Below are 23,795 nucleotides of genomic sequence, written 5' to 3'. Positions count from 1 at the left end.
CAATTTGCTGCTGTACATAGTGACAGCCCATATAAGAAGGCATTTTTCTCAACTCATTTTCCCTATGTGAGAGAACACTAAGAAAGTTCAAGAAAAATATCAGCCTGCCAAGTGGGTTGTTCTCTATTTGAATACAACATAGAACACAAATGTGAATTTCAACTAACTGAACACAACAATGAATATCAAAGAGGAATGAATTTTTTTTCCCATTTAACTATTCCACTGACCACTTTCACTTTGATGGACAATATATTGTTTACTTTAGATAAATCTCAAAGTAAAAAGAGTCAGTTTGAAGAATCTGTGCAGGGTCACTGGGCTTCAGAGGTAGAAAGGAAACAAGCATTTATTACACACCTACTATATGCCAGACACTGTGCTAAGTACTTTGAAAATATTAACTCATTTGATCCTTAACAACTCTGAGAGATAGGTGCTATAATTATCCCCACTTAACAGCTGAGGAAACTGAAGTAGACAGAAGTTAAGTATCATGTCCAGAGTTATTATAGCTAGCAAATTATCTTAGATTTGAATTTGAGGCTCAGGTCTTCATGATTGCAACTTTATCACTTCACCCATTGAATTACCTAGTGGTCTTCTATACCAAAATACATGGTTGATGAGAAAAATACCAAGGTGGAAGCTGTAATGGAGACTTTCAGCAATGTCCTTTTCCTGGCTGGTCTTCTCCACCCAAACTATAGAGAGTCAGGATTCAAGGTGAAACATCAGGTGACAATGAAGGCTAACATCCCATCAGTTGGGGAATAGCTGAATAAGTTATGGTATATGAATGTAGTGGAATATTATTGTTCTGTAAGAAATGATGAGCAGGCTGATTTCAGAAAGGCTTGGAAAGACTTACATGAACTGATGCTGAGTAAAGCAAGCTGAACAAAGAAAATGTTATATATGATAACAACAAAATTATGTGATGATTGACTGTGATGGACTTGGCTCTTTTCAACACTCAAGGAAATTCCAGTAGACTTGGGATGGAGAGTGCCACTTGCATCTAGAGAGATAACTATAGAGACTGAATGTGGATCAAAGCATAGTATTTTCATTTTTTATTGTTGTTTGTTTGCTTTTTTTCTTTCTTGTGGTTTTTCTCTTTTGATCTGATTTTTTTTTTGCACAGCATGCCAAATATGGAAATATGTTTAGAAGAATTGCATATGTTTAACCTATATTGGGTTACTTGCTGTCTGAGAGAGGAAGGAGGTAAGGGAGGGAGGGAGAAAAATTCGGAACACAAAATTTTATAAAATTGATTGTTGAAAATTATCTTTGCATATATTTGGAAAAATAAAATACTATTGAGGAAAAAGAATAATTAAGGCTAACTTGTCATTAATACAAACTTTTGAAGCTGAAGAGCAGAATTCAACCACTGATTGTTTCCCCAAATGGCCATTTAGGTACCCTGAACAAGCAAGTACATTCCCTACCCAAAGATGGGACTGGATTCTAGATTAGCAAAATATTTTATAAATGCAAGAGTATTTAGTCCAGTCAACTGACTCAAGTCACACAGCTACTTTGTAGTGGAATTAAGATTCAAACTCAATGTTACTGCCTGACTTTCAGTCAAATTTTCTTTCCATTTTACCATTTGGCTACTTAATCACTGGCAAATAATGGAATTATACATTCAGAAGCCTTTAGGATTGCAACAAAATCCTTCTATATTAATATTTATATGAATCAATGGTTATGAAAAATCCATGCTCTAATCCACAGAAAAAGATGCCAGGTCATTTGGGTCCTTAAACAGGGCGAGTTGAATGAACCATACTTGAATGTTGCTACAGAGCAGGGTGGTAAGCAAGAATGAGGAAACTTTAAATTGGACTAGGGAAAGTAATTAATTTTAGAGAGAAAGAAGAATTTTCTATGTCACTGTAAGACCCCCAATATGCTATCTGTCCAGTGGTGAACCCATGTGACAGCATCAGAGAGAGGCACATGTACACACACATACATGAATGTGTATCTTGTTACTTCCATTTGCTGACATTTCCTTTTGCATTCATACCCCTATGAAGGGACACATTCCTTTGACTGAGCTTATTAGCTTATTACAAGAACAAGTTAGCATCTCAGTTTCTATCTAAAGGTCTCTGTGTGCAGATGGGTGTATATGTAGGCATTTTTAAATTTTTTATTTATTTAAAATTTTTCCTCAGTTACATTCAAAGCAAGTTTTTTACATTTGCTTTTAAGATTTTTGAGTTCTAGGTTCTCTTCCTTTTCCTCATCCACAATTAAGAAACCATTTGTGGACATTTTCTAAGGTGTGAGCATTTCCCTAGGTAAATAATCGCGGAATTTTAGAACTAGAAAGGTTCTTTAGTCCCAGGTGACTAAATTTTACAGGTAAGGAAACTGACATAAAAAGAGGAACATTCCAAAATCTTAATTTTATAGATGAACAATTTGAGGTCTGGAGAGTTTTAGTGACTTGCTTAGGACTACTTAGCTAAAAATTGTTTGAGGCAGAATTCAGACTCAGATTTTCCTGAGTCCAAATTGAGTGCTTTATCCACTACCCCACGCTGCTTCAAAGTTACATGATTAAAATGTGACATCTGACTCCTTTTTTGGTATCTCTTTGTATGTATATATATGTGTGTGTGTGTGTGTGTGTCCTTGGTCATAGGTACACCTTTGTGGAGAAATTCGATAGTAGAGTGGATAAAACATTGGGAATCAAGAAGATTTGAGTTCAAATTCAGCCTCAGATACTTCCTAGCTGTGACCCTGGGCAACTTAACTTGTGTTTGTCTCCATTTCCTCAGCTACAAATGAGAATGATCACAGCATTTAACTACCTTGCAAGGTGTTGAGAGAATCAAATGAGATAATAATTGTGAAGCACTTGGCCCAGTGCCTGCCTGGCACATAGTGGGTGCTGTACAAATGCTTGTTCCCTTCTCTTCTCCATCGTGGCTGTATTAGTGCGTTCTGAGAGATGGGGGTGTATCCTCGGGTTCCGGGAGTCCCCCAAAGGGCTGTGTGTTCCTGGACTTGTAGGTGTGTGAGTCTCTGGAAGGGTGGATGGGATGTCCCTGGGAACCTGTGTTGCTCTTGCCCACCTCTGCCTGGCTGGCTTGGCCTGGGCACTGAGAGTACCCTGCCTTCCAGGTCAGCCACCAGAAACCAGAGCTGTTGCATACCGCCAGTAATTACAGCAGATAAACTGCTCCAGTTGAGGGCTGTTGTCCCTGGTTGGCTGCCAGCCATGCGGCCCCAGGCTCCGCCGTGGGAGTCTATTCATTTTAATAAGAGGTACACCCTGTGTTATTAAGAAGAGTGTTTATTACTGTCGCCACGCGCTGACAGCAGCTTCCATCATCGTTAAATGGCAGATGGGGGGAGAACAGGGGGGCCTCCTGCTGCAGCTTGTCTAAGGCTCAGGCCCAGCTGGTGAGTCTGGGGTGGGAATGGGGGGGGAGAGTCTCTCTCTACTGAAGGCTGTAGGGCCGCCCCTCTCCAGGTGGGACCCAGAGAAACTGGAAATTGCTCTAGAGGCAGAGGGAAGGATTAAGGAAGATTTCTGCCTGGAATCCAGATGTTGCACTGAGAAGAGAAAGGAAGCACTCTGGACTGGGTTCTGGCTCCTTTTGGGAACCTTGATTTCTTCTGGAATTAGGAACTATCCACTTGGCCCACTTAGCCTTTTTCCTAATTTTTCTTTTTTAAAATTAATTTTTTTCAATGAGCAAAATTAATTCCTTCTTGCCCCAACCCCAGTGAAAAACCAAAACCAAAATCCTTGCAACAAAGATACGTAGTCAAGCAAACTTTAAATCAATGAATTAGTTGGGTCATATAGATAGATAGATAGATGTAGATATAAATATAGATAGATATATAGTTTCATTCTGAACCCTGAGTTTACCCTGCTGTCAGGAAGTTGGTAGCATGCTTCCTTATTAGTTCCATGGAATCATGGTTGATCATTACATTAATCATGATTCTTAAATCCATCAGAATTGTTTGCCATTACAGTGTTATTTTTATTGTATAAATTGCTCTCTTGCTTTTGCTTACTTTGCCTCAGTTTATGTAAGTCTTCCCAATTTTCTCTGAAACCATCATCTTCATATAAGTACTATTATAGTATTCTCCTTGTTTTTTTAAAAGCAGATCTCAGATTACTGTGCTTGGAGTTGGGCTTACCTGTTCCATTCTCAATCTTTAGGAAATTTCCTTTATTATCTATTTTACCTTCTCTATATCTAGAAATTCAAAGAGAAGAGAGGAGCTGGTAGAGAAGGGATGAATAGGAAAGGAATCAGTTGGTCCTGGAAGATGGAAAGGGTATGACTGAATGAGGGCCCTGGAAAGGGCTGGGGTAGGGGTAGAAGAGCTCATGCTATAACCTCCAGCATGATTTCTGCCTCAGGAATTGGTCATTCTCAGTACTCAGCTCCCTTAAGTGAGCTTGTAAAGGAATTTTGTAGTTTCTTGGCTGAAGGCTGTTTTGATCTTATCATGGGTACAGACTTAGGTGAATGGTCTAGTGCTGCAGACTTTTCAGACCTTTCAGACTTTCCTACTTGAAGAGAGAGAGCTCTGACCAAACTGTCTCTGAGTACTAAATGCAAAAGCTAAGAAAATCTTTTCATAGCTGAAAAAAATGGAGTTTTAGAGAAAAGGAAATGACTTGCTAATAAGAAGTGGAGCTCAGGCAACTAGGTACAGAGGCCTGTAGTCAGGAAAACTCATTTTCCTGAGATCAAAACTGGCCTGGGACACTTAATAGCTGTATGACCCTGGACAAGTCATTTATCCCAAATGGGGTCACAAAGAATAGGGCATGACTGAAATCCCAACAAAGCAGAGCTTAGATTTGGACCCCAGCTTTCTAATTCCCACTATAATATTCTTTCCACTACATTCAACTCCACAGACTGTGCTCTGAGCACCAGCTTTAGTAAAGAGCTGAGTTTTCTTTTCTTGATCTGGCCACAAATTTAATCCTAAGGACAGAAAGACTGACCAAGCAGCATAGTTGTCAGAGGTGGTGGCAGTAGCAATGAATCAGCCGGTGATACAGTACAATAGAGAGAACATAGTTTGTGATTTGGAAGACAGGTTCTTCGTGACTCAGCTTGGTCACTAAATTTCTGTGTGACTTAAAATGAGTCCTTAGCCTCTCTGTGTTGTATTTTTTCTTTTACTTAGCTCTAATAGAGTTAATGTAACTCCAGTAAGAGTATAGGTAAATTATTTGAAGAGTTAAAAGGACCCTACAGATGTCAAGCAGTAGTGGTTAAGGGATGGAAAGGGAAGGCTACAGATCACTCCCACCTTTAGGCTGGATAACCAAAAGGAAAAAAAGCAAGAAGAGATGGGGGATCATGGAAATTGCATAGGTTATATTATTATTATTATATCATAATTATGAAACATTATTTAATAGTTTGATTTGATCTAATTCAAAGTCTTTTAGATTGACATCTGTTTTTGACAAGCAACATGAATCTAAAAGCTGACAGTGATAAGACAGTAATACCAGCTCATGGAATTTCTGGTCTTTCCTAGTTGTGTTGGAGTGAGTTCATACCTAAGACTTTTAAAATAGTCAAAATTTATATTTTTATACTTTTAAGTCTTTAAGGTCCTTTCTTCAAAATAATGCTGCTAAGTAGGTAGTATAGAAAATGCAATGGATTATCCCCATTTTGTAGAGGAGGCTGGCTGGTCGGTCCATGGTTACAGTTAGAGTCAGAACTGGATTCAGACCCAGATCCCATGATACTATGATATTCCTGATATCACACTTAGCTAGGATCCTTGAAGTGATTTGCTAAATTCAAACATCAACCAAATAGCCAACAAGCATTTATTAAGCATCTATTATGTCATGCTGGGCACTAGAGAAACAAAGAATGAAGCAATTCATTTTCTCAAGATTCTAGTGAGTTTTAAGTAGGATTTACAGGTAATATCATTATTTTTGTCTTCTCCAGGACAAGTTTTGAGCACTCACCATGCATATGGCAAAATATCAAACCCTCCTGGGGGAATGGAAAGAGACCCAGGATCTAGGTCAATTTTTGCTTGGATGGGAGAAAATCTAGGGCTACGTTTTTCTGAGAATTCCATCTTTGGGATTTTCTCGGGGGGGGGGGGATTCTTTAAAGCTCTCTCTTCCCAAACTTTGATCCTTGCAGTCAGTAATGGTTACCCAGGACGGCAGCCCTCGCGTCCTGTTGCCCAAGTCCTCCTTTTCTGGACAAGGTTGACATTGGGACCCCTCCTGGCTGCCGGTGGGCTGTGCAAGGTTGATTGGGACTCAGGCATGTCACTCTAGGCCACTTCCTCATCACCATAACTCTGGCCTGAATAACAAGACCACGAGAATCTGCTAACGCAGTCCCAGGGAGCGTACTCCATTACTCTCTTTTATTCACCCAGGAGATTTATGCTCCCTATCTCCCTTCCCTTTGTCCACCTGCGAGGCCCTATAAGTCATGTCCCCAGGTTGACAGGTCACATGACCTGTGCTGCTGCTCTGTCAGAGTGAGTGATGCTGGGGGGTGATTAAAAGAGAGGAGGGGTGAGAGGTCAGCAGCAGATGGCATGATGGGAGTTGGGGATGTAATTATCACTCCGGTGACATACTGCTGGGGTTTTTTCCTTCTTTTAATAGATATACACACTTGGGTGCAGTGCAGAGAAGGGGAAAGAGGGGGTGCTGAGTGGTTCACGGGGAACCTGCCAGGAAACGCTTAATTTAATGTCCCTGAGTGGATCTTTGGGCAAAAGGGAACCAAAGAGAATCTATTGCTATAAAGAGCTGTGTGATAGGATGTAAGAGTAAAGTGAGCATGGGACAGAGAAAGAGAAACCTGGCCATAGGAGACTGGGTTTTGTGTCAACTAATATATTTGGTGAGAGAAGTGGGGCTTCAGGCTCTCTCTGAAACATGAAAACATGTTTTAATTTGGGAGGTTCTAAGGCTCTACCTGCCCCAAATACCTCGCACCTGCCCAAGCGCTTCAGCATCTAAAATCTCAGCTCTTAGTCACAATTTGAGGTAAAAACATTATGTTTCCATAAGGCCTCTGTTAAAATTCAGGAGAAAAGGGCTTAAAAGGTAGCTTCCCATGAACTCAATCACTCTAATTGGTGAACTCTTGCCTTGGAAAGCAGAGAGAATGAGACATCTCAGAGCTGGTATGATTTCAGATGATAGCTGGTCCAACCCAGTACCCACTGCAGTGCCTTGTACTTAGATACACTTATTTAATTGAATTGAATAGTACTTGAATAGAATTTCCCTTTATAAAGTCTCTGACAAGTGTTTGTTTAGCTCCCCTTTACAAGTCAGCGCTAACCTATCTTTCCATTTACTGGTCAATTAGTTACTTTTTCTTTGTTCCTTTGATTGAATACACATACTTTGGTGGGGTGGGAGAGGAAGTGGGACACCACTTTTTCTGATTTCTGGGAATTTTGTTTATTCTCACCCTCTCAACTTGGAAAGTCCCCAGTCTTTCCTCCACTTAGAAATCAGATTACCTTATCTTGTATCGTGGTTTATCTGATTGTTTTCTTTCAGTTCACTGGGCATTTTTATCCTTCTAGAGCTCTTTGGTCCAGTGACCTTCTCTCTGTTCCTCACACACAATTTTCTGTCTCCTTCCACATGTCTTTGAACTGGTATTTTTTGGAAGACTGGAAGACTCTCCTTTCCTACTTCTACTTCACTCCTTCCTTTAAGATGCAGCACAGGTACCATCTTCCTCATGAAACTTATCCTGATTCCCTCAACTGCTAGTGCTCTTTCTCCCAAACTATTTTATAACTGAATTCTTGGCATCTAGGTGACACAGTGGAGAGAAGCATGGAACTATCATCTTCCTAAATTCAAATCTAGCTTTAGACACTGCCTAGCTGGGCAAATAACTGTTTGCCTCAGTTTCCTCATCTGTAAAATGAGCTGAAGAAGGAAATGGAAAATCATGCTAGTATCTTTGCCAAGAAAACTCCAATAGGATCATGAAGAGTCAGACATGACTGACTGAACAACAACATTTGAATACTTTGTATAATTTATATTTTCTCATCTTATATTTATGATGTCAATGTTTATAAGTACTTATTATCTTCCTTGAATGACTGGGATTTGGGATTTTGGTACTTCTACCTTCTCTGAGAATTGAATGAACCACACTGACTCCATCTGCTGACTCAATTCTGACTCTAGCTCAGTTTCCTTTCTATTCAGTTATAGGTCTAGTGCAATTTCTGTCTTATGAGAAAACTTTATTCAGCTGTGGGAATTGTGAAAAAAACTTTATTACACTGTTTGGACCTATTCCTGTCTGCTGGGAATCTAGACCATTTGTTTATTTGTTCCTTTGATTGAATATATACATTTGGTGGGGGCAGGAGAGGAAGTGGGTCACCTCTTTTTCTGATTTCAGGGAATTGTATCTGTTTATTCTCCTCCTCCCAACTTGGAAAGTCCCTAATCTTTACTCCATTTAGAAATCAGATCACCTAATCTTGTATTCTGGTTTATATCCGGTTAATTGTTTTATTTTAATGTATAAAAATCTGTTTCCCCCTGAATTCAGGGTCCAGTGCCAAGCTGTGGAGACCTGGTACTAATTGTGATATTGGTGTGCATTACTTAATAAATATATATGCTCAGAAGCATGAACCTTTTGTTTCCTCAGTTATTTCAGATTTAACCTGTCATACCTGAGAGTATGGCATGTAATTGGGTGGTTAATTGATTGATTAAGGGCCTTTAGTGATGGAGGTAGAGCCCATTCTACTTTGGGACAACTCTGATGGTTAGAAACTTTTCTTTACATCAAACATAAATTTACCTCTCCATTTCTGCCATTCACCTCCAACTATGCTATCTGGAGCCAAGCAAAACAAATTTAATCATTCTTCTTTTGAATATTTAAATAAAATTATCATCTCCTTTTGAAATCTTTTCTTCCCAGGCTAAACATCTCAAGTTCCTTCAAATGATATTTTAACTAATGATTTCTTGCCCCTTCTCTGTACATAGCTCAATGACTTTCCTTAAATATAATATCTAGAACTATATAAGATGCTTTAGATATAGGATCATAGGTCTAACACTGAAAGAGATGATTTAGCCTTTGTTTTGTATAAATAAACCGAGATCTATGTGGGTTATCTGACTTGCCCAAAGTCACATATTATTACACAAAGTATCAGAGGCAAATATGAGCCTAGGGCTTCTGACTCCATTGCCAGGACTTTTCTTTTTCTTATTGTGCCTTACTGTAATATAGTCTGATTAAAAATAATTATCTGGAAACTATGTTTTTATTAATGTAATCTAAAAGCAAGGTCATTTTTTTTGTCTGCCATGTTATGGTATTGACTCATACTCATCTTGAAGTCTACTAAAATTCTCAATTATTTTTTACATTTGTAATTTTCTAGCCATACTTCACCCATTTTGTATTTGTGCCATTAATTTGTTGAATCTGGGTGGGACTTCACATTACTTCTTTATTAAGTTTTATTTGATTACATAGTGATATCACTGCCTATGGCTTTAATTACCATCTCTAAGTTGGTGATTTTCAAATCTATCCTTTCTTCCCCAATTTGTCTGTTGACTTCCAATCTCACAGCTTCAACAGTACTGGATGTGTGGTAGACATCTTGAAGTCAACATGTCCAAAGTAGAATTTGTTGTCTTTCCCCTTACACCCTCCCCACATCCTACTTTCTTTATTCCTAAAGAGGGTAACACCATTCTCTCAGTCCCTCAATCAGACCCCTAGGAGTCTTTCTCAATTTCTCACTCTTTCTTCCCCCTATCCAAGTTATGGATATGTTAATTTTACCTCTTCGACATCTCCTGTATTCTCTCCTCTGACATTGCCATCGTATCACCTCACACCTGAACTATTACATTAGCCTATTGGCAGGTCTGTCTGCCTGCCGAAAGACTTTTGCCATTCCAATCCATTCTCCATCCAGCCACCAGAGTGACTTTTCTGAAGCACAGAGTTAACCATATTATTCTTATTCAATAAACTTCAGTGGCTTCCTATCAAATACGAAATTCTCTATTTGACACTCAAAGTCCTTCCTAACCTATTCTTCTCTTATCTTTCCAGTCTTCTTATATCTTATTCCCTAATATCTATTCTTCAGTCCAGTGACACACGTTTCCTAATTCCAGCAACTAATCATTCCATTTCTTGGTTCCAGACAATTTTTTTCCTGACTGAACCCCACAGTTGGAATGCTCTCCTTCCTCTGCTCCAATAACTTACTTCTCTGGTTTCCTTTAACTCCCAATTAAAATTTTATGCTTTAATGGAAGTATTTCCCAATCCTTTTAATTTTAGTGCCTTCATTGTGTTATGTCCTATTTATCCTGTATACAGCTTGCTTTGATTATATTTGTTTGCATGTGGTCCCTTACCCTGTCAGATTGTAAACATTTTGAGGGTAGGGAATACCTTTTGCCTCTTTTTAGCATTCTTAGCACTTAGCACAGTGTCTATTACATAGCAGGTGCTTAATAAGTGTTTGTTGATTGATTAGATTTGGCCTGTTATTCTAGCTTTTTTTTTGTTCTGGATATTTCTGGATTCTTACTTCCATCCATTAAAGCAGGGGTGAGGAAATTTTTTTGGCCATTTGGATATTTATAACATCACTCATGTGTCATACAAAAATATCAATTTATAGAATTTAAGAAGTGGGAAGTTGTTATACCTAGCTTTCATCTCATCATAACCTATGGCTGTCTTAGCAAATTATTTCACAGGCTTTATGTGACCTGTGGGCTGGACATTCCCCACCCCTGCATTAAAGCTAGCTAGCTTTCCTATGTGTATCAGCTGAAAATTTGATATACATGACCTTTATGCTTTGATCCAAGCCATTGCTATAAAAGGGAATAGTTTTGCCTTCTCTTTATCACCTATTATCAATACATCTACTCTGAGCAAAATCCTATCTCTTTGATTATCTTGCCCCAATTTCTACCACAGCTTTAAAAATTCCCCTTTTGTTGTCCTTAGCATTTATCAGCAACCCTAGTTAGAGAGAGTTGTGACATTTCAGAAGCCAATTGAAATTTGCTACTCCGCAGTTTTTACCTATTACCTGTCATTCCACCTTCCACCTATTTCTTTCCTATGAGGCCAAACAGAACAAGTGTAAACTCTTTTCTTTAAAAAATAGCACACAAAGTACTAGAAAAAAGCTCTTATACCCCAACCTTTCACCTCCAAAAGACTTTCCCAAGACTAAACAGTAATAGATTCTTCAGCTGCTTCCTATGTGATTTGGTCTCTTATTTCCTTACCATCCTCATCATTCTTCAGTTCGTGTAAGTTTGTCAGTGTCTTTCCTAAACTGTGTGCACAGATCCAGTATTTCAGATGTGTTCAGATATAGTGAGATTATGACCTCTCTTGCTTTGGAGACTATTTTTCTATTAATTATAGGACTCATGTTTCATTTCAGGTAGAAAGAGATGAACAAAAGTAATGAATGAGGCATGTGTGTGTGTGTGTGTGTGTGTGTGTGTGTGTGTGAGAGAGAGAGAGAGAGAGAGAGAGAGAGAGAGAGAGAGAGAGAGAGAGAGAGAGAAAGGATAATGAGTGTAATGAGTGAGACATTAGAGACAAACTTTGTCTATTGCTTTGGGCTAGCTCTGTCATTTTTCCTTCCTACCTTTTTTCCTTTCTCTTTTTTCTTTTTCTTTCCCTCCTCTCTCCCTTCCTTCCCTCCTTCCTTCCATCCCTCATTCTCTTTCTTTTTTTCTTTCTTTCTTTGTTTCTTTCTTCCCTCCATTCCTCCCTCCCTCCCTCTCTCCTTCCTTCCTTCCTTCCTTCCTTCCTTCCTTCCTTCCTTCCTTCCTTCCTTCCTTCCTTCCTTCCTTCCTTCCTTTCTTTCCAAAAAGATTACTAGACTTGATGGTTGGGGCAAAAAACATACACTGAAAGTAGCTTTGGGAAGTTGGGGCTTGGAAAATGAAAAACAGGATGGAACTATACACACACACACATACCCCTTCTTGCAACTCTAATTTTTGACACTGAAGGCTCACTTTCATACCATTACAGTGATTCCCTCTATTGTGCTCTCTAGTCAGTCACACCATGACAATTCCTTCCTTTATTAAATTCAGTTTCATTAATCCCCAGACCACTAAGGAGTTCTATCATTTCTTTCTCATGACAAAAGAGCACTGGATTTAGATTCAATGGATCTGGGTTCAAATTCTTTTGCTACTTTAAATTTATTTTACTTTAGTAAAATCATAACTTCTCTGGGCTTAAATTTTCTTATTTTTAATATGAAGGGATTGGATGAAATGAAATGGTGTTCAAGATCCCTTATAACTTTCAATATTATATTCCTATATTATTAAGTTAGGGCTTTGTATTAAACAAAGGTACAATAGTTCCTGGGCATACAAATTCTGCTTAATTATCTGTCTGAGTTAACCTCAGACATTAACTTTGTGATTGGGCAAGGCATTTAATTTCTCTGTACCTCAGTCTCCCAATCTGCAAAATGAAAATAATAATAGTATCTGCTTCATTGGATTGTTATGAGGAGAAAAAATGAGATAATATTGGTAGAATGCTTTGCAAGCTTTAAAGTACTATTATTATTTAAAATGTTAACTTTAATTACTGTTGTTACTGAGAAAAAAAAGCTACTCATTTTAAGCTCTCTTTTACCTTTATTCTTCTGTTTTATTTTCTGATGAAGAGGTATACTTTCTATTTACCAAGATAACACTCCCCTTCAATTTATAGTCTTAAATCTATCTTCTCTTATCTCTTCCAGGAGTTTGTCCCCTTGATTATTCCCTCATTTTCTCCCATCTTCAGTCTCACATTGTTCACAGACTTCTTCCCTGATACCTACAAATATTCCCAAGTACTCTTCATCCTTAAAAGAAAAAGATTTATTTGATAATGTCAAGCTCTTGATTTAGATCTCTTCGATCATTCACAACCAGACTCTTTAAAAAGAGGTGTCTCTATACTCACTGGAATTTCCTCACCTCTTTCCTTCCCAGTCCCTTGCAATCTGGTTCCAATTGTACCATTGAAACTGCTATCTCCACATTTACCAGTGGTTTCCTAAACTGGTCATTTCAATGTCCTTATTAAAGTTTAATTCTTCTTAATCAAGCTGTAGGTTTTGCCAGTCATCTATCCTCTCTTCCTAGAAATTTTCTTTCCTTGGATCTTGTGATACTGTACCCTTTTTGCCTACTTTTTGAATTTGACCACTCTTTTATCCTCTGCCTCCTACACCATTTACCATAGGTATCCCTCAGAGGCCTTTCCTGGACCTTTTCTCCCTATAATCTCTCTTAATAATTTTGGCCTCCAATGTTAGCTCAGTGAACATGACAATCATGACTTAATTATTACCTCCAGTCCATGACAGTCAAATCTCCAAACTATGCCCAAATCCAAACTTTCTCTTGAATTCCAACATTATATTATTAACTTCTTGCTGTACATTGCCACCTGAATGTGCCCTAGGCATCACATGCTCAACATTTCCAAAATGGAACTCTTCGTGTTTCTCCTAAACCCATTCCTCCTCTTCCATTTCAGCTGATGTCATACTTTCAATCACTCAGTTTTGCAATCTTGGGGTTTTCTCTGACTTTTCCCTTTTCTTCATCTTTTGCATCTGATTAATCACCAAGTCTCAATACTGTCTCCACAACATTTCTTACTGCTCATCCAATATATACCTTAAAGAGTTTAAATTATTTGCCCAAAGTCACAGAGCTAGGAAGTGTCAGAATCATGATTCAAATCCACTGGACTTTCTGCTACACCGTAGTTGCCTCATCCAATTAGGGGAGTATCTATCCTTCCTCCCATGCCCTTTACCCATCATTTGAATATATCCTTCAGAGGTCCTTCCTCTCACTTTCTCTGACATTCTACTCACTTTCTCTACTAAGGAGAACTTTATCAGTGATTCTTTGGCACTGAGAATCCCTGGAACTTACAAGAAGACTTTGAGAAATTAAAGAAGGGAGTATTGTTGCCTAGTGGAAAGAGTCCTACCTTCAGAATCAATCTTTATTCTTCACTTTACCCCTTACTCACTGAGTCATTCATGCAAATAGCTTCCTCACTCTCTGCCTCAATTTTCATATCTGTCAAGTAGAAAAAATTAAATAATGTCCTATAAGGACCCCGAGCAAGACACTTCACTTCTCTCAAATTCAATTAAAACGATACTGAATACCTACTCAGTATGAAGTATCATTCATGTTAGACAAAAGACATAAACATGAATGAACCTGTCCTCAAAAAAGGCAAAATCAAGTAAAGATGATATTGATATGCATACAAATAATTTGTACAAAGTAGATGTGTCAAGTGCTATAAGCTGGTTCCAGCATCTGTGGGGGTGAGTGGATGAGGTTGGTGGAGTAAGGGTGGTCAGAGAAAGGAGAATTTGCTTCTGCAGCTTTTTGATATTGGGGCTGCATCTTGAGGGAGAGGCTGGGATTAACATGGAAAAAGATATTTCAGGTAAAGCACCAAACGTGACCAAAAATACGGGGCATATTGGGAAATGATGAGTAGTACAGGCAATAGGTTTTCCATCTTTAGGAAAGTCAGTCAGAAGTGTGTATTGTATTCACTGCATAGGTGGTTATATTTGGCACTTTGGGGATATGAACTCCCCCTATCCATTCCTTGCCCCTCCAAAACCCCAAACCAACAGAAAACAAACCAGAAAAATGATCCTGCCTTCAAGAAGCTTTTATTTTATTTAAAGATTGGGTATGTGTATAAAATAAGATCTATGAAAGCCTACAAACATTTTGCTTCCCTTGCTAGAGTGTAAGTTGATTGAGCAAAAAGCATCATTTCTCGATCTCTGTTTTTTTCTTTCTCCCTCTTTTCTCCCTCCCCATCCCTTCTTCTTCTGTTCCTTTCCCACTTTTTGTCCTCCTCTTTCCTCTTCTCTCCATTTTTCTTTCTCCCTCCCTCCCTCCCTCCCTTCCTTCCTTCCTTCCTTCCTTCCTTCCTTTCTTTTCCTTCCTTCCTCCCTCCCTTCCTTCCTTCCTCTCTCCCTTCCTTCTTTCTTTCCTTCCTCTCTTTCTTTTTCTTTCTTTCTTTCCCTCCTTCTTTCCAAACATTCCTTTTCCCCCTCCTCTTTTTCTCCCTTCCTTCTTTGTGTCTCTCTGAAACAATGAGTAAAGTATCTCATTCATAACAAACTCCTAGTAAATAATGAAATGATTTGAAATGAATCAGTACGGCCTAAAGCATGTAGTTTAAATATAAGTTGAGACACATAAAAGGATTAAATTAAACAATAGATCCATTGTGGACTTTCTGGAGAAGGTGAGTTTTAAAAGTGGAAAATGGTTATGAACTTGTGAGAAAGAGACAGAGAACAGCAGGCATAAAGACATAATGATGGGAGAATATCCATGTGTTCCTTTTCACTATTCACATACATATCATAGAAACAAAGTCATACAGTGTGTTAAGCTGTCATCACTACCACATCCCCTTAAATAATTTCATTTAGGAAATATTTGCAAGGGTTCTTCTTAGGCTGTAGAAGTATTCAAAGTGACAATATAACAAAGGATGGGGAATTATAGGACAAGCCATCTGGAAGGTGAAGCCTGAACTAAATCTCAGGGAATATGGAGAGGATATGTTGAAGAAGGTGCAAAAAAGAGATGGTAAGAATAATTGTGTGAGGAAAAAGGCATTTCAAATGAAATACTGTGTCAATTACACAGGATTGCGTAATCCTGCACATACCAACAGGAATAAAGAGATCAAAACATTTTAAAGGTGGGAGGAATGTTAAAAAGCATCTAGCCCTATCTCTTTATTTTACAGAAAGAATGTTACAGGGAAACTAAGTGGAAAAGTGGATAGAGGGCTAAGCCTGAAATCAGGAAGACTCATCTTCCTGAGTTCAAATCTGGCTTCAGACACTTACTAGCTGTGTGACTCTGGGCATGTCATTTAACCCTGTTTGCCTCAGTTTCCTCATCTGTAAAATGATCTAAAGAAGAAAATGGTAAACCACTCCAATGTCTTTACCAAGAAAATCCCAAGATGGGATCATGAAGAGTCAGACATGACTGAAAATAGCATGATAACCACAAACTGAATATTGGAGGGATTTGTCTAGCCTCACATAATGTTAGTTAAAGAGTCAGGAATAGAATGCAAAGCTTTTGATGTTTAATACTAGACCCTATCAAGATGAAAATACTGAAATGATTCTATTCATTATGAAAAGCCTCTCTAGCTCTCCATATTTAGCAAATGCTAACATTGCTAGAAGGGTGGAAGATCCCTCTAAGAGTTCCTGCTTTCAGCTTCTCATGAGCCTAGTCCTTCAGACCTAACAAAAAATGTTTAACTAATTCTCAGAAAAAGTACACAAGACATACTTTTAAGTATAATCTGTATTTTTAATATTTTCTCTAACACTTTTTTAAGTCTAGGCAAAAAAATAAAATGATAAGCCAAACCCTGATTTATAGCACTTGCTAATCACCAAAGTGTAAATGCTCACCCTGAAAATTTAACAACCATCTTTTGTGAACATCTATGAGCTGGCTCCAGCCTACCACTGTGATCCTCTCATCTTCTTTCTTTTTTAATATGTAAAGATTTCCTATGCTTTATGTTAGATACAGAATGATTAGCACTAAGAATAGCTCCAAGGGAACAAGAGGGATTAGGAGACTTAAGCAAAACTTCCAAATTTCTTGAACAAGTGGTCCAATCTCATTTTTTGGAGAGATTGCCTATCTAAATATATGATATCAGAGAATCTTAGGAACAGGGAAAGCACATGTCTACAAAGGAAGATTTGGGTAAGTCTAGGCTAAAGGCTGCTGAGCAGCCAACCTAACATTTCCCCTAGTTCTATGATCCTTTTATTCAAATTGCTCACACATGCAAATGAGGCAATAGCAAATCTATCACTTGCTGTTTGCCTGAAAGACACCAGTCTTTTGTTGTTTGTAATCACTACCCTGAGATTCAGTATGGGCTGCTCCTTGTCCACATCTCCCCGCCAACTTTAGGTTTTAGTGTTCTGGGCATTTCCTCTATGGTATCATGAGGAGTAGGAGAAATCTGGGCCATGTTACTCCCTCCTTCCCTCTCTCTCCTGGGTTCTTGCTTCTGCAAAAGCCTGGAATGTACTGGTTAAATGTATCATTCTGCTCCTATTCTAATATTTTAAGGGTCTTTGAGATCATCCAACACCTTCATTTTACAGATGAGGAAACTGAAGCTCAGTAAGATGACATGAATTTTCATAAGTCACCTGCACAGTAAGCATATCTTTAAGTGGCAAAGATGGGAAGAAATAAAATGAAGGGAATCATCAAGTTAGAAAAATAGGCAGTCAATCAATTAGGGATAATGAGAAGTAGGGAGAGACCCTGGTAGAAGGAAATTCTTCTACTAATGGAGGTTGGAGCTTTCTCTTCAATTTATAATCTTAAACAGTTGTCTAAAGCATTGAGAAGTTAAGTGACAGACACAGAATCACAAAGCTAGTATGTGTTAGAGGTAGGATTGGAAGCCAGTGTTCTGGTTTCTGAGGCTGGCTCTATATCTACTATAGGATACATGAGAAATAGAGATAAAGAAAGTAAAACCTCCTTGAGTTTCATAGAAAGAAAAGTCTTGTTTTGTGACATTTATGGGGTCAGGTCAAAATAAGTCAAATATATGTATAGGGAAAGATAGATAAGGAAGGAAAAAAATTGACACTGAAGCCCTGGAAGAAAGCAATCATAACAAAGATGGTGAAAGGGGCTGGAAGAGAAGGTGAAAGGAAGAGACGAAACTGGTGGTCTCAGATCTGAATAAGCAGGAAGGATGAGAGTGCCTGATGACCAAATGGAGCCTCTGGAGAGAGTGAGGAGGGGGAGGAGGAGAGCAAGGGGGAGGGAGAGAAGAAAGAAGACAGCATGACTGCGTCTGATCTACAGTGACGAGTACCAATGTTAACTGTCACCTCTCATCTCCAAACTAAATCACACCTGGAATTGGAGGCACCGAGGAGATGATAGAGTCAGCCTCAGAGAGCCGACAAGTCAATCAGAGCAGAGATGCGTGCAGAGACACCAGCTTTATAAGGCTAGGCGCCTTCATTCATTCTGGGATTTACACTTGTCAGGCTTCTGGCAGGGGGATGGAGAGGGGGCAGGGAAAGGGAGGAGGGTAGGACTCATTTCAGCTTCACTTCAAATGGGACGTCTGGTGTCTTCTTTCCCAAGAAGCACATACCTGGAAACATCTTTTTTTATATCTTAGGTTCTTTTTCCTATCTATCTTTTCCCAAAATCTTGGGTCAGAGAGCCAGATTGTCAGGGAGGAGGGATGACTGGTGGAAAGTTAGTCCATCAATAAACATATATTAAGATCCTACTATGTGCTAAATACTGAATGAGAAAGATGAGGAAGACATATCCTTTAATCCTCAGCTCAGGGCAGAATAGGACATAATGCTGGGTCATATTTCTATGGTATTTTAAGGTTCTTATAAAGTTCTTTTGTGACAACAGCCCTATGAATGTGGTTGTGTAATTATTGTCCTCATTTTATAGATAAGGAAATTTAAACTTTGAGAAATGGAATGCTTTGCCAGCAGTTACATACCTAGCAATGGTCAGAATCAGAAAAAAAAGATATTTCCTGTACTTATGTATAATTATTGATCAAAATATAGTGCTTCCAGGAACTCAAGAGGTCCTGTCAGAGTATAAGGAAGAAGATATTTAAGTAGATCTTTCCAAAGCTCTCTTATAGAGAGGTAGACTCAGGTATGCACTGAATGCCTTCAGAAATTTTCTCCCTGAGCTGAAAGTAGAAAGATCTTTGTTGTTGTGCAATTTCCCACCAGGGAAAAGAGGTGAAATTAAAACTTCCTACATCCATAGGTCATATAATTGGAAAGGACTATCTATAGCTTAATTCTTATTCTACAGAAGAGTAAACCGAGATTTAGAAAGTGTCTGAAATTACTGTGGCAAAGACAGAATTAGAATTCAGGTCTCTTGCTGTCAAATGCCAAGCTCATACTATTTCCACAGTGCCACACATTCCTCATGCAATAGAGTTGGTGAATGAAGCTAGTTAGGCTAACGTAGTCTCCCATTGCCTATATGGTTACCATCAAATTGTTTTTTTTTTTGTTTGTTTGTTTGTTTGTTTGTTTGTTTGTTTTTTACTAAAATGCCTCCTTGCTCAGAGAAATATGCTAGTTGATATACAAAATATGTTAAACATGGTTCCTGTCTTCCAGAAGTAATCTCGTCCCCTTTTCCAGTCTTTCAGAGCCATTATGTTAATACAGATTTCAGATGGGAGAAAAAGTGCTGAAAAACTGTTGCCATTCCTAAACATTTTTCCCTTATAGCATTCTTATCCTAGGGCTCGTTCTGTTGGTTAGTAGCCAATGTATAGACACAATTTCTACCCTGGGCCTCTCATTCTTAAACATCCCCCGAAGAGCATTCTGTTCTGTTGAGCATCTGGGCACAGAAGGTGGTGATACAGGCATTCAGCAGCCTGATCTCTTAATCCACCTCTGTGTAGTCATTTGAAACTGAAAGCAGCTCCTTTTTATGTCGGCTGCTTCTCGGCATTAACTTCTCTTTGATGTAATTTTTGCTTCCGATGCTCTCTCCCTTCATGGGTTAGATTAGTGTGAAATTGGCCTAGCTCCTCCAGAGACTGCAGTGTTAAGCTTCAAATACTTGGTCCTTATTGGAAATCCTTAACCCACATCAGGGGAAAAAAGTGGCAGTGCTACTCAGAAGTGTGTGTGTGTGTGTGTGTGTGTGTGTGTGTGCAAAGGGGAAGAGGGGGAAGGGAAGGGGTTGCAGGGTATCCAGCACTACAGTTTTTGACTTCTCAAGGATCTGCTCTGTTTTCTGGTGAATTGGCAAGAAAAGTAGTGGGGATTGTGAAAACCTGCTAAAGGGATGAGGAACTGAGGGGTGGGGACTGCTTCCATTTGCCCTCAAGTTTCTTTATCGAATGATTAGAGCTGTCCATGCACTTTGGTGCTGAAAGGAAATATAATGGAAACTGCCTCACAGGGTAACATTGGGCCTTCAAAAAATGGTGGTGAAACAACTTAGCCTAAGCTTTTTTGGTATATGCCATCCTCCTATCCTCCTCCCACCATGTATGCATCGCATAGTGCAAACATGATGTGGAAACATGAGTAGTTATTGTTCCCATAACTTTAGGAAGCTAGATGCAGAGTTTAGTTGGAATTCAGTTTTTCCCCATTTAATACATGTCTGTACCTTCTTCTCAGTTCTTGCCATGGATTAAGCATGGAAATGATAGACCTGCTAACAAATTAAAATGGTAGGATAAAGAATCTGAGCCAACACAACAGTATGGATTTCAGTTTGGATTGGGATAAGGCACCAAAAGGAAGGTGATTTCTTCTATTTCTACATGATCCTCTGACCTATAATCCTAGGATTGTAGATAGAAAGGGTGGAATTGGGAGGCTGATTATGAAGCACCATCCTCATGTAGTAGGTTTACAGCCAGTTCAGAGGAAAGAACTAGCTCAGAAAAAAAAAAAAACTGTATCCCTTTAGTTGCATTGTTTGGATTTATCTTCTCTCTCCCTCCTACTTCCCTACAAGGTAACTGAAAATTCTTGCAATAGAGTATGACAAGTTAACTTCTTTCTCAAGATATTGTTCTCAAAATTTCATCATATCCTTTTCATCCTTAAGAAAATGGCAGGACCCCAAGTACACAGTCCTAAAGACTCGGAATGCACTTCCAAAGAACTGCCAGAGAGAAGGGTCAAGAACTTTGGGAAGTTAAGTTAGGCATTGTTAATCTATCTGACTTGCCTCCGATGCCTAAATTCCTCATTATCAAGTTGTATAATCTCTGAGGACTCTTTTTTAAGATGAACAAAAACAATGGAGATGATAAGGCACTGTACTTGAAGTGAGTTCAAATTCATCCTTTCTCCCTCTAATATTTAATGGCTTTATGACCAGGGAAAATTATTTAACCCCTCCCTAGTCTCAGAATCTTCATTTGTAAAATAGGAATAATAACACCTTCTTCAAAGGGCTATGTGTACATTTATTATGTAATGTAAACAAATGCTGTGTAAACCTTAAGTCAATAAGCATTTATTGAGTGTGCTTACTATGTGCTAGGTATTGAGGATATAAAGAAAAGTAAAAAACAGTTTCTGTTCTCAAGGACCTCACAGACTAACAGGGAAGATAATATGCAAATAACTGTACAAAAAGATGTCCACAGGACAAATGGGAGGTAGTCTCGGGGGAAAGCTTTAATTTTTGATATTAAAGGGAATGAGAAAAGGCTTTTTGTAGAAGGTAGCATTTCACCTGGAACTTGGAAGAAGCCAGGATCCTTCACAAATTTGACCTATTATTATTATTTTCATGGGTGGGCATCTCTTAGGGGCTTCAAAATTTTTATTCCAACATGGTTCAGATTTTATCTGGCTTCACATTCATTTTCCTCTTACCCACAATTTTCTCCTCCAGATCTTAACCTCTATTCTTGCCTTCCATCTTTTGGTCCATTGGCTCCACTCTTTCCTGCAATTCTCCATTCTCAGGTCTTACCTGGAGTTCTCTGTCTTGTTTTGTGTACATCCTCTCTCCTAGACTAGCCTCCCTTTCCTTACCTCAGTCATGGTCTTCACTTTCCTTCTGCCCTGAATTTTCCTTTCCCTTACCAAGCTCTAGTCCTACTGAGCTCTCCTCATCACCCTTCCCTGGGTTCTGCTCTGTGGCACTGTCTCCAGAAGGGCCTTGACCCACCTTGGTTTAGCCTTGTACCTTCTCTCACTCGGACCCTCCTCTCCCTCTCTTGAGTCCGCAAATCACTCCTTCCTGTGTCAGCCAGCAAATTGGTTTATCCTCCCCCCAACCCGGCTTTCATTACCTTGCCGAAATGAAGCGATATCTCCTCGGCGGAGGCTTCCCGTCCGTGCCGCCGGTGCTGGCATAATAAATGAAGACAAAGTGCCGGCGGCATAGACCATCTCTCCCACCGCACCACCAGCCGCTGCCAGCTTCATTATTCGCTTAAGTTGCCGGAGAAAATTACTTAACCCTGACCCGTGTATTAGGGGCCTGTATTAATGCTGCGACAGGCGCCTCTTACAGCAAAGAACAATTTATTAGTGCCGAAACAGGCTGCTTTTCTCTGTCATTTTTCCAATCTGAGCTTTGAACACACATCATTAAACTTGTCTGACTCTCTCCCCTTCTCCATCATTCCTTTTTTATTTTTTTAAACAGAAAGCACTGTAGAGAATGGAGATTGTTCTGAACTCTTTCCAAGTGCCTCTTGCTTTCCTCACTTTTCTGTTTTCTCTTTTTTTTTCCTTGTTTCTTTCTTTGGTCTGGTTTTGGATCAGATGAGGTAATACGTGTAAAGCACTCTGTAAATGCTAAAGTACTGTGTAAAAACAAGTTATGGCTATTATTATGGTGCTGGTTATTGTCTGTGTGTGTCTGTGTCTTCTTTTTCTTATTTTCAGTTCAGAAAGGAATGACCTGAGTGTAGGCAGACAGCAGAGTTATTTCCAAGAATAATAGACCAACTGTGGCTTCCCCTTACTTGCACTGATTCCTGCTTTGCAAGTTTCCACAGAAAGCAGAGTGTGTACCCCTTCCCCTTCCCTCATCCTCACTTCCCCAGACACAGAGCTAGGTCTATCTCTTCTGATGGGAGCAATTAATACGTGTTTTCATTCCTTTATTCAAATGCAACGGGAATATTTTGAATCTTTTAAACAGACACAAGGGAACCTGCCCCGTATCCTAAAGAACTGACTGTACTGACGACCTGTGTACAAATTCTAATGTTACAGTGAACCATTTTGCCCACAGCTTCATCCAGGGGTTGAGATCTAAACTGGCCTTGTAGTTCCATGGTCTGTCAAGGTCTGTCGAGCTGCTGCTCTGAGGCAGTCAGTCTCAGTCCTGGTTGACCACACTTTGGAAAAGTAGCCATTAGAAGCATATAAAACAAGTGGTTTCCTGTCTGAAGCAGAATTTCCTTCATCTCAAATGTCTGTTACTGTTTTTCTGACTCCCTACCTTGCTTTGAACTATTGCATTATTCTGATCTTTACTTTCCAATGGGCTTGGTCTCTTCCCTGGGTTCTCCTGCTCTTGTCATAAGCAAGATCATCTGCTACTCATATCCCACTATGGCCGAGTATGATGGAGCCAAGACTTAGCTACCTCTTGCTGGAGTGCTGTCCACTTCTTCCTGAGTCCAAAGTTCAGTGACTACTGCCTACTGTTCTATCCCTCATGGACACACACACAACAGCTATCCCACTGCCCTCCCCCCATCCCCCTAGCCACCACAAGCTTCCGTCTCCATAGCCTGGGGATGGAGTCTTTTATGTTCCTTTTACTAAGTTCTCACCAGCTTTCTTATAGCCCTCCCAACACTAGTTGAGGGCTTTGGGGATTGTCTGGGGGTGGGTGTTGGGTAGAAGGCAATTGGCAATTGGGATTGAGAGAGGGAAAGCCAGTTTAAAAGAGAATAGGAAGGCGGGTGGCTTTCCATCTCAAACCAGTCCCTCCCAAATTCCCTTGGTCTCCTGGTCCCTATGACCCTCCCGCTTAGCTCAATAGCTCTTCAAAGTTCTCTAATCACCTCTCTGCTTCCTGCTTTAATGAGGCTCTCATCTCACTGATGGAAATCAGGATATTTGCTTAT

Source organism: Sarcophilus harrisii, chromosome 2 (assembly GCF_902635505.1).
Source record: "Sarcophilus harrisii chromosome 2, mSarHar1.11, whole genome shotgun sequence".
Classification (NCBI taxonomy): domain Eukaryota; kingdom Metazoa; phylum Chordata; class Mammalia; order Dasyuromorphia; family Dasyuridae; genus Sarcophilus; species Sarcophilus harrisii.
Note: the sequence above shows the minus strand (reverse complement) of the source record.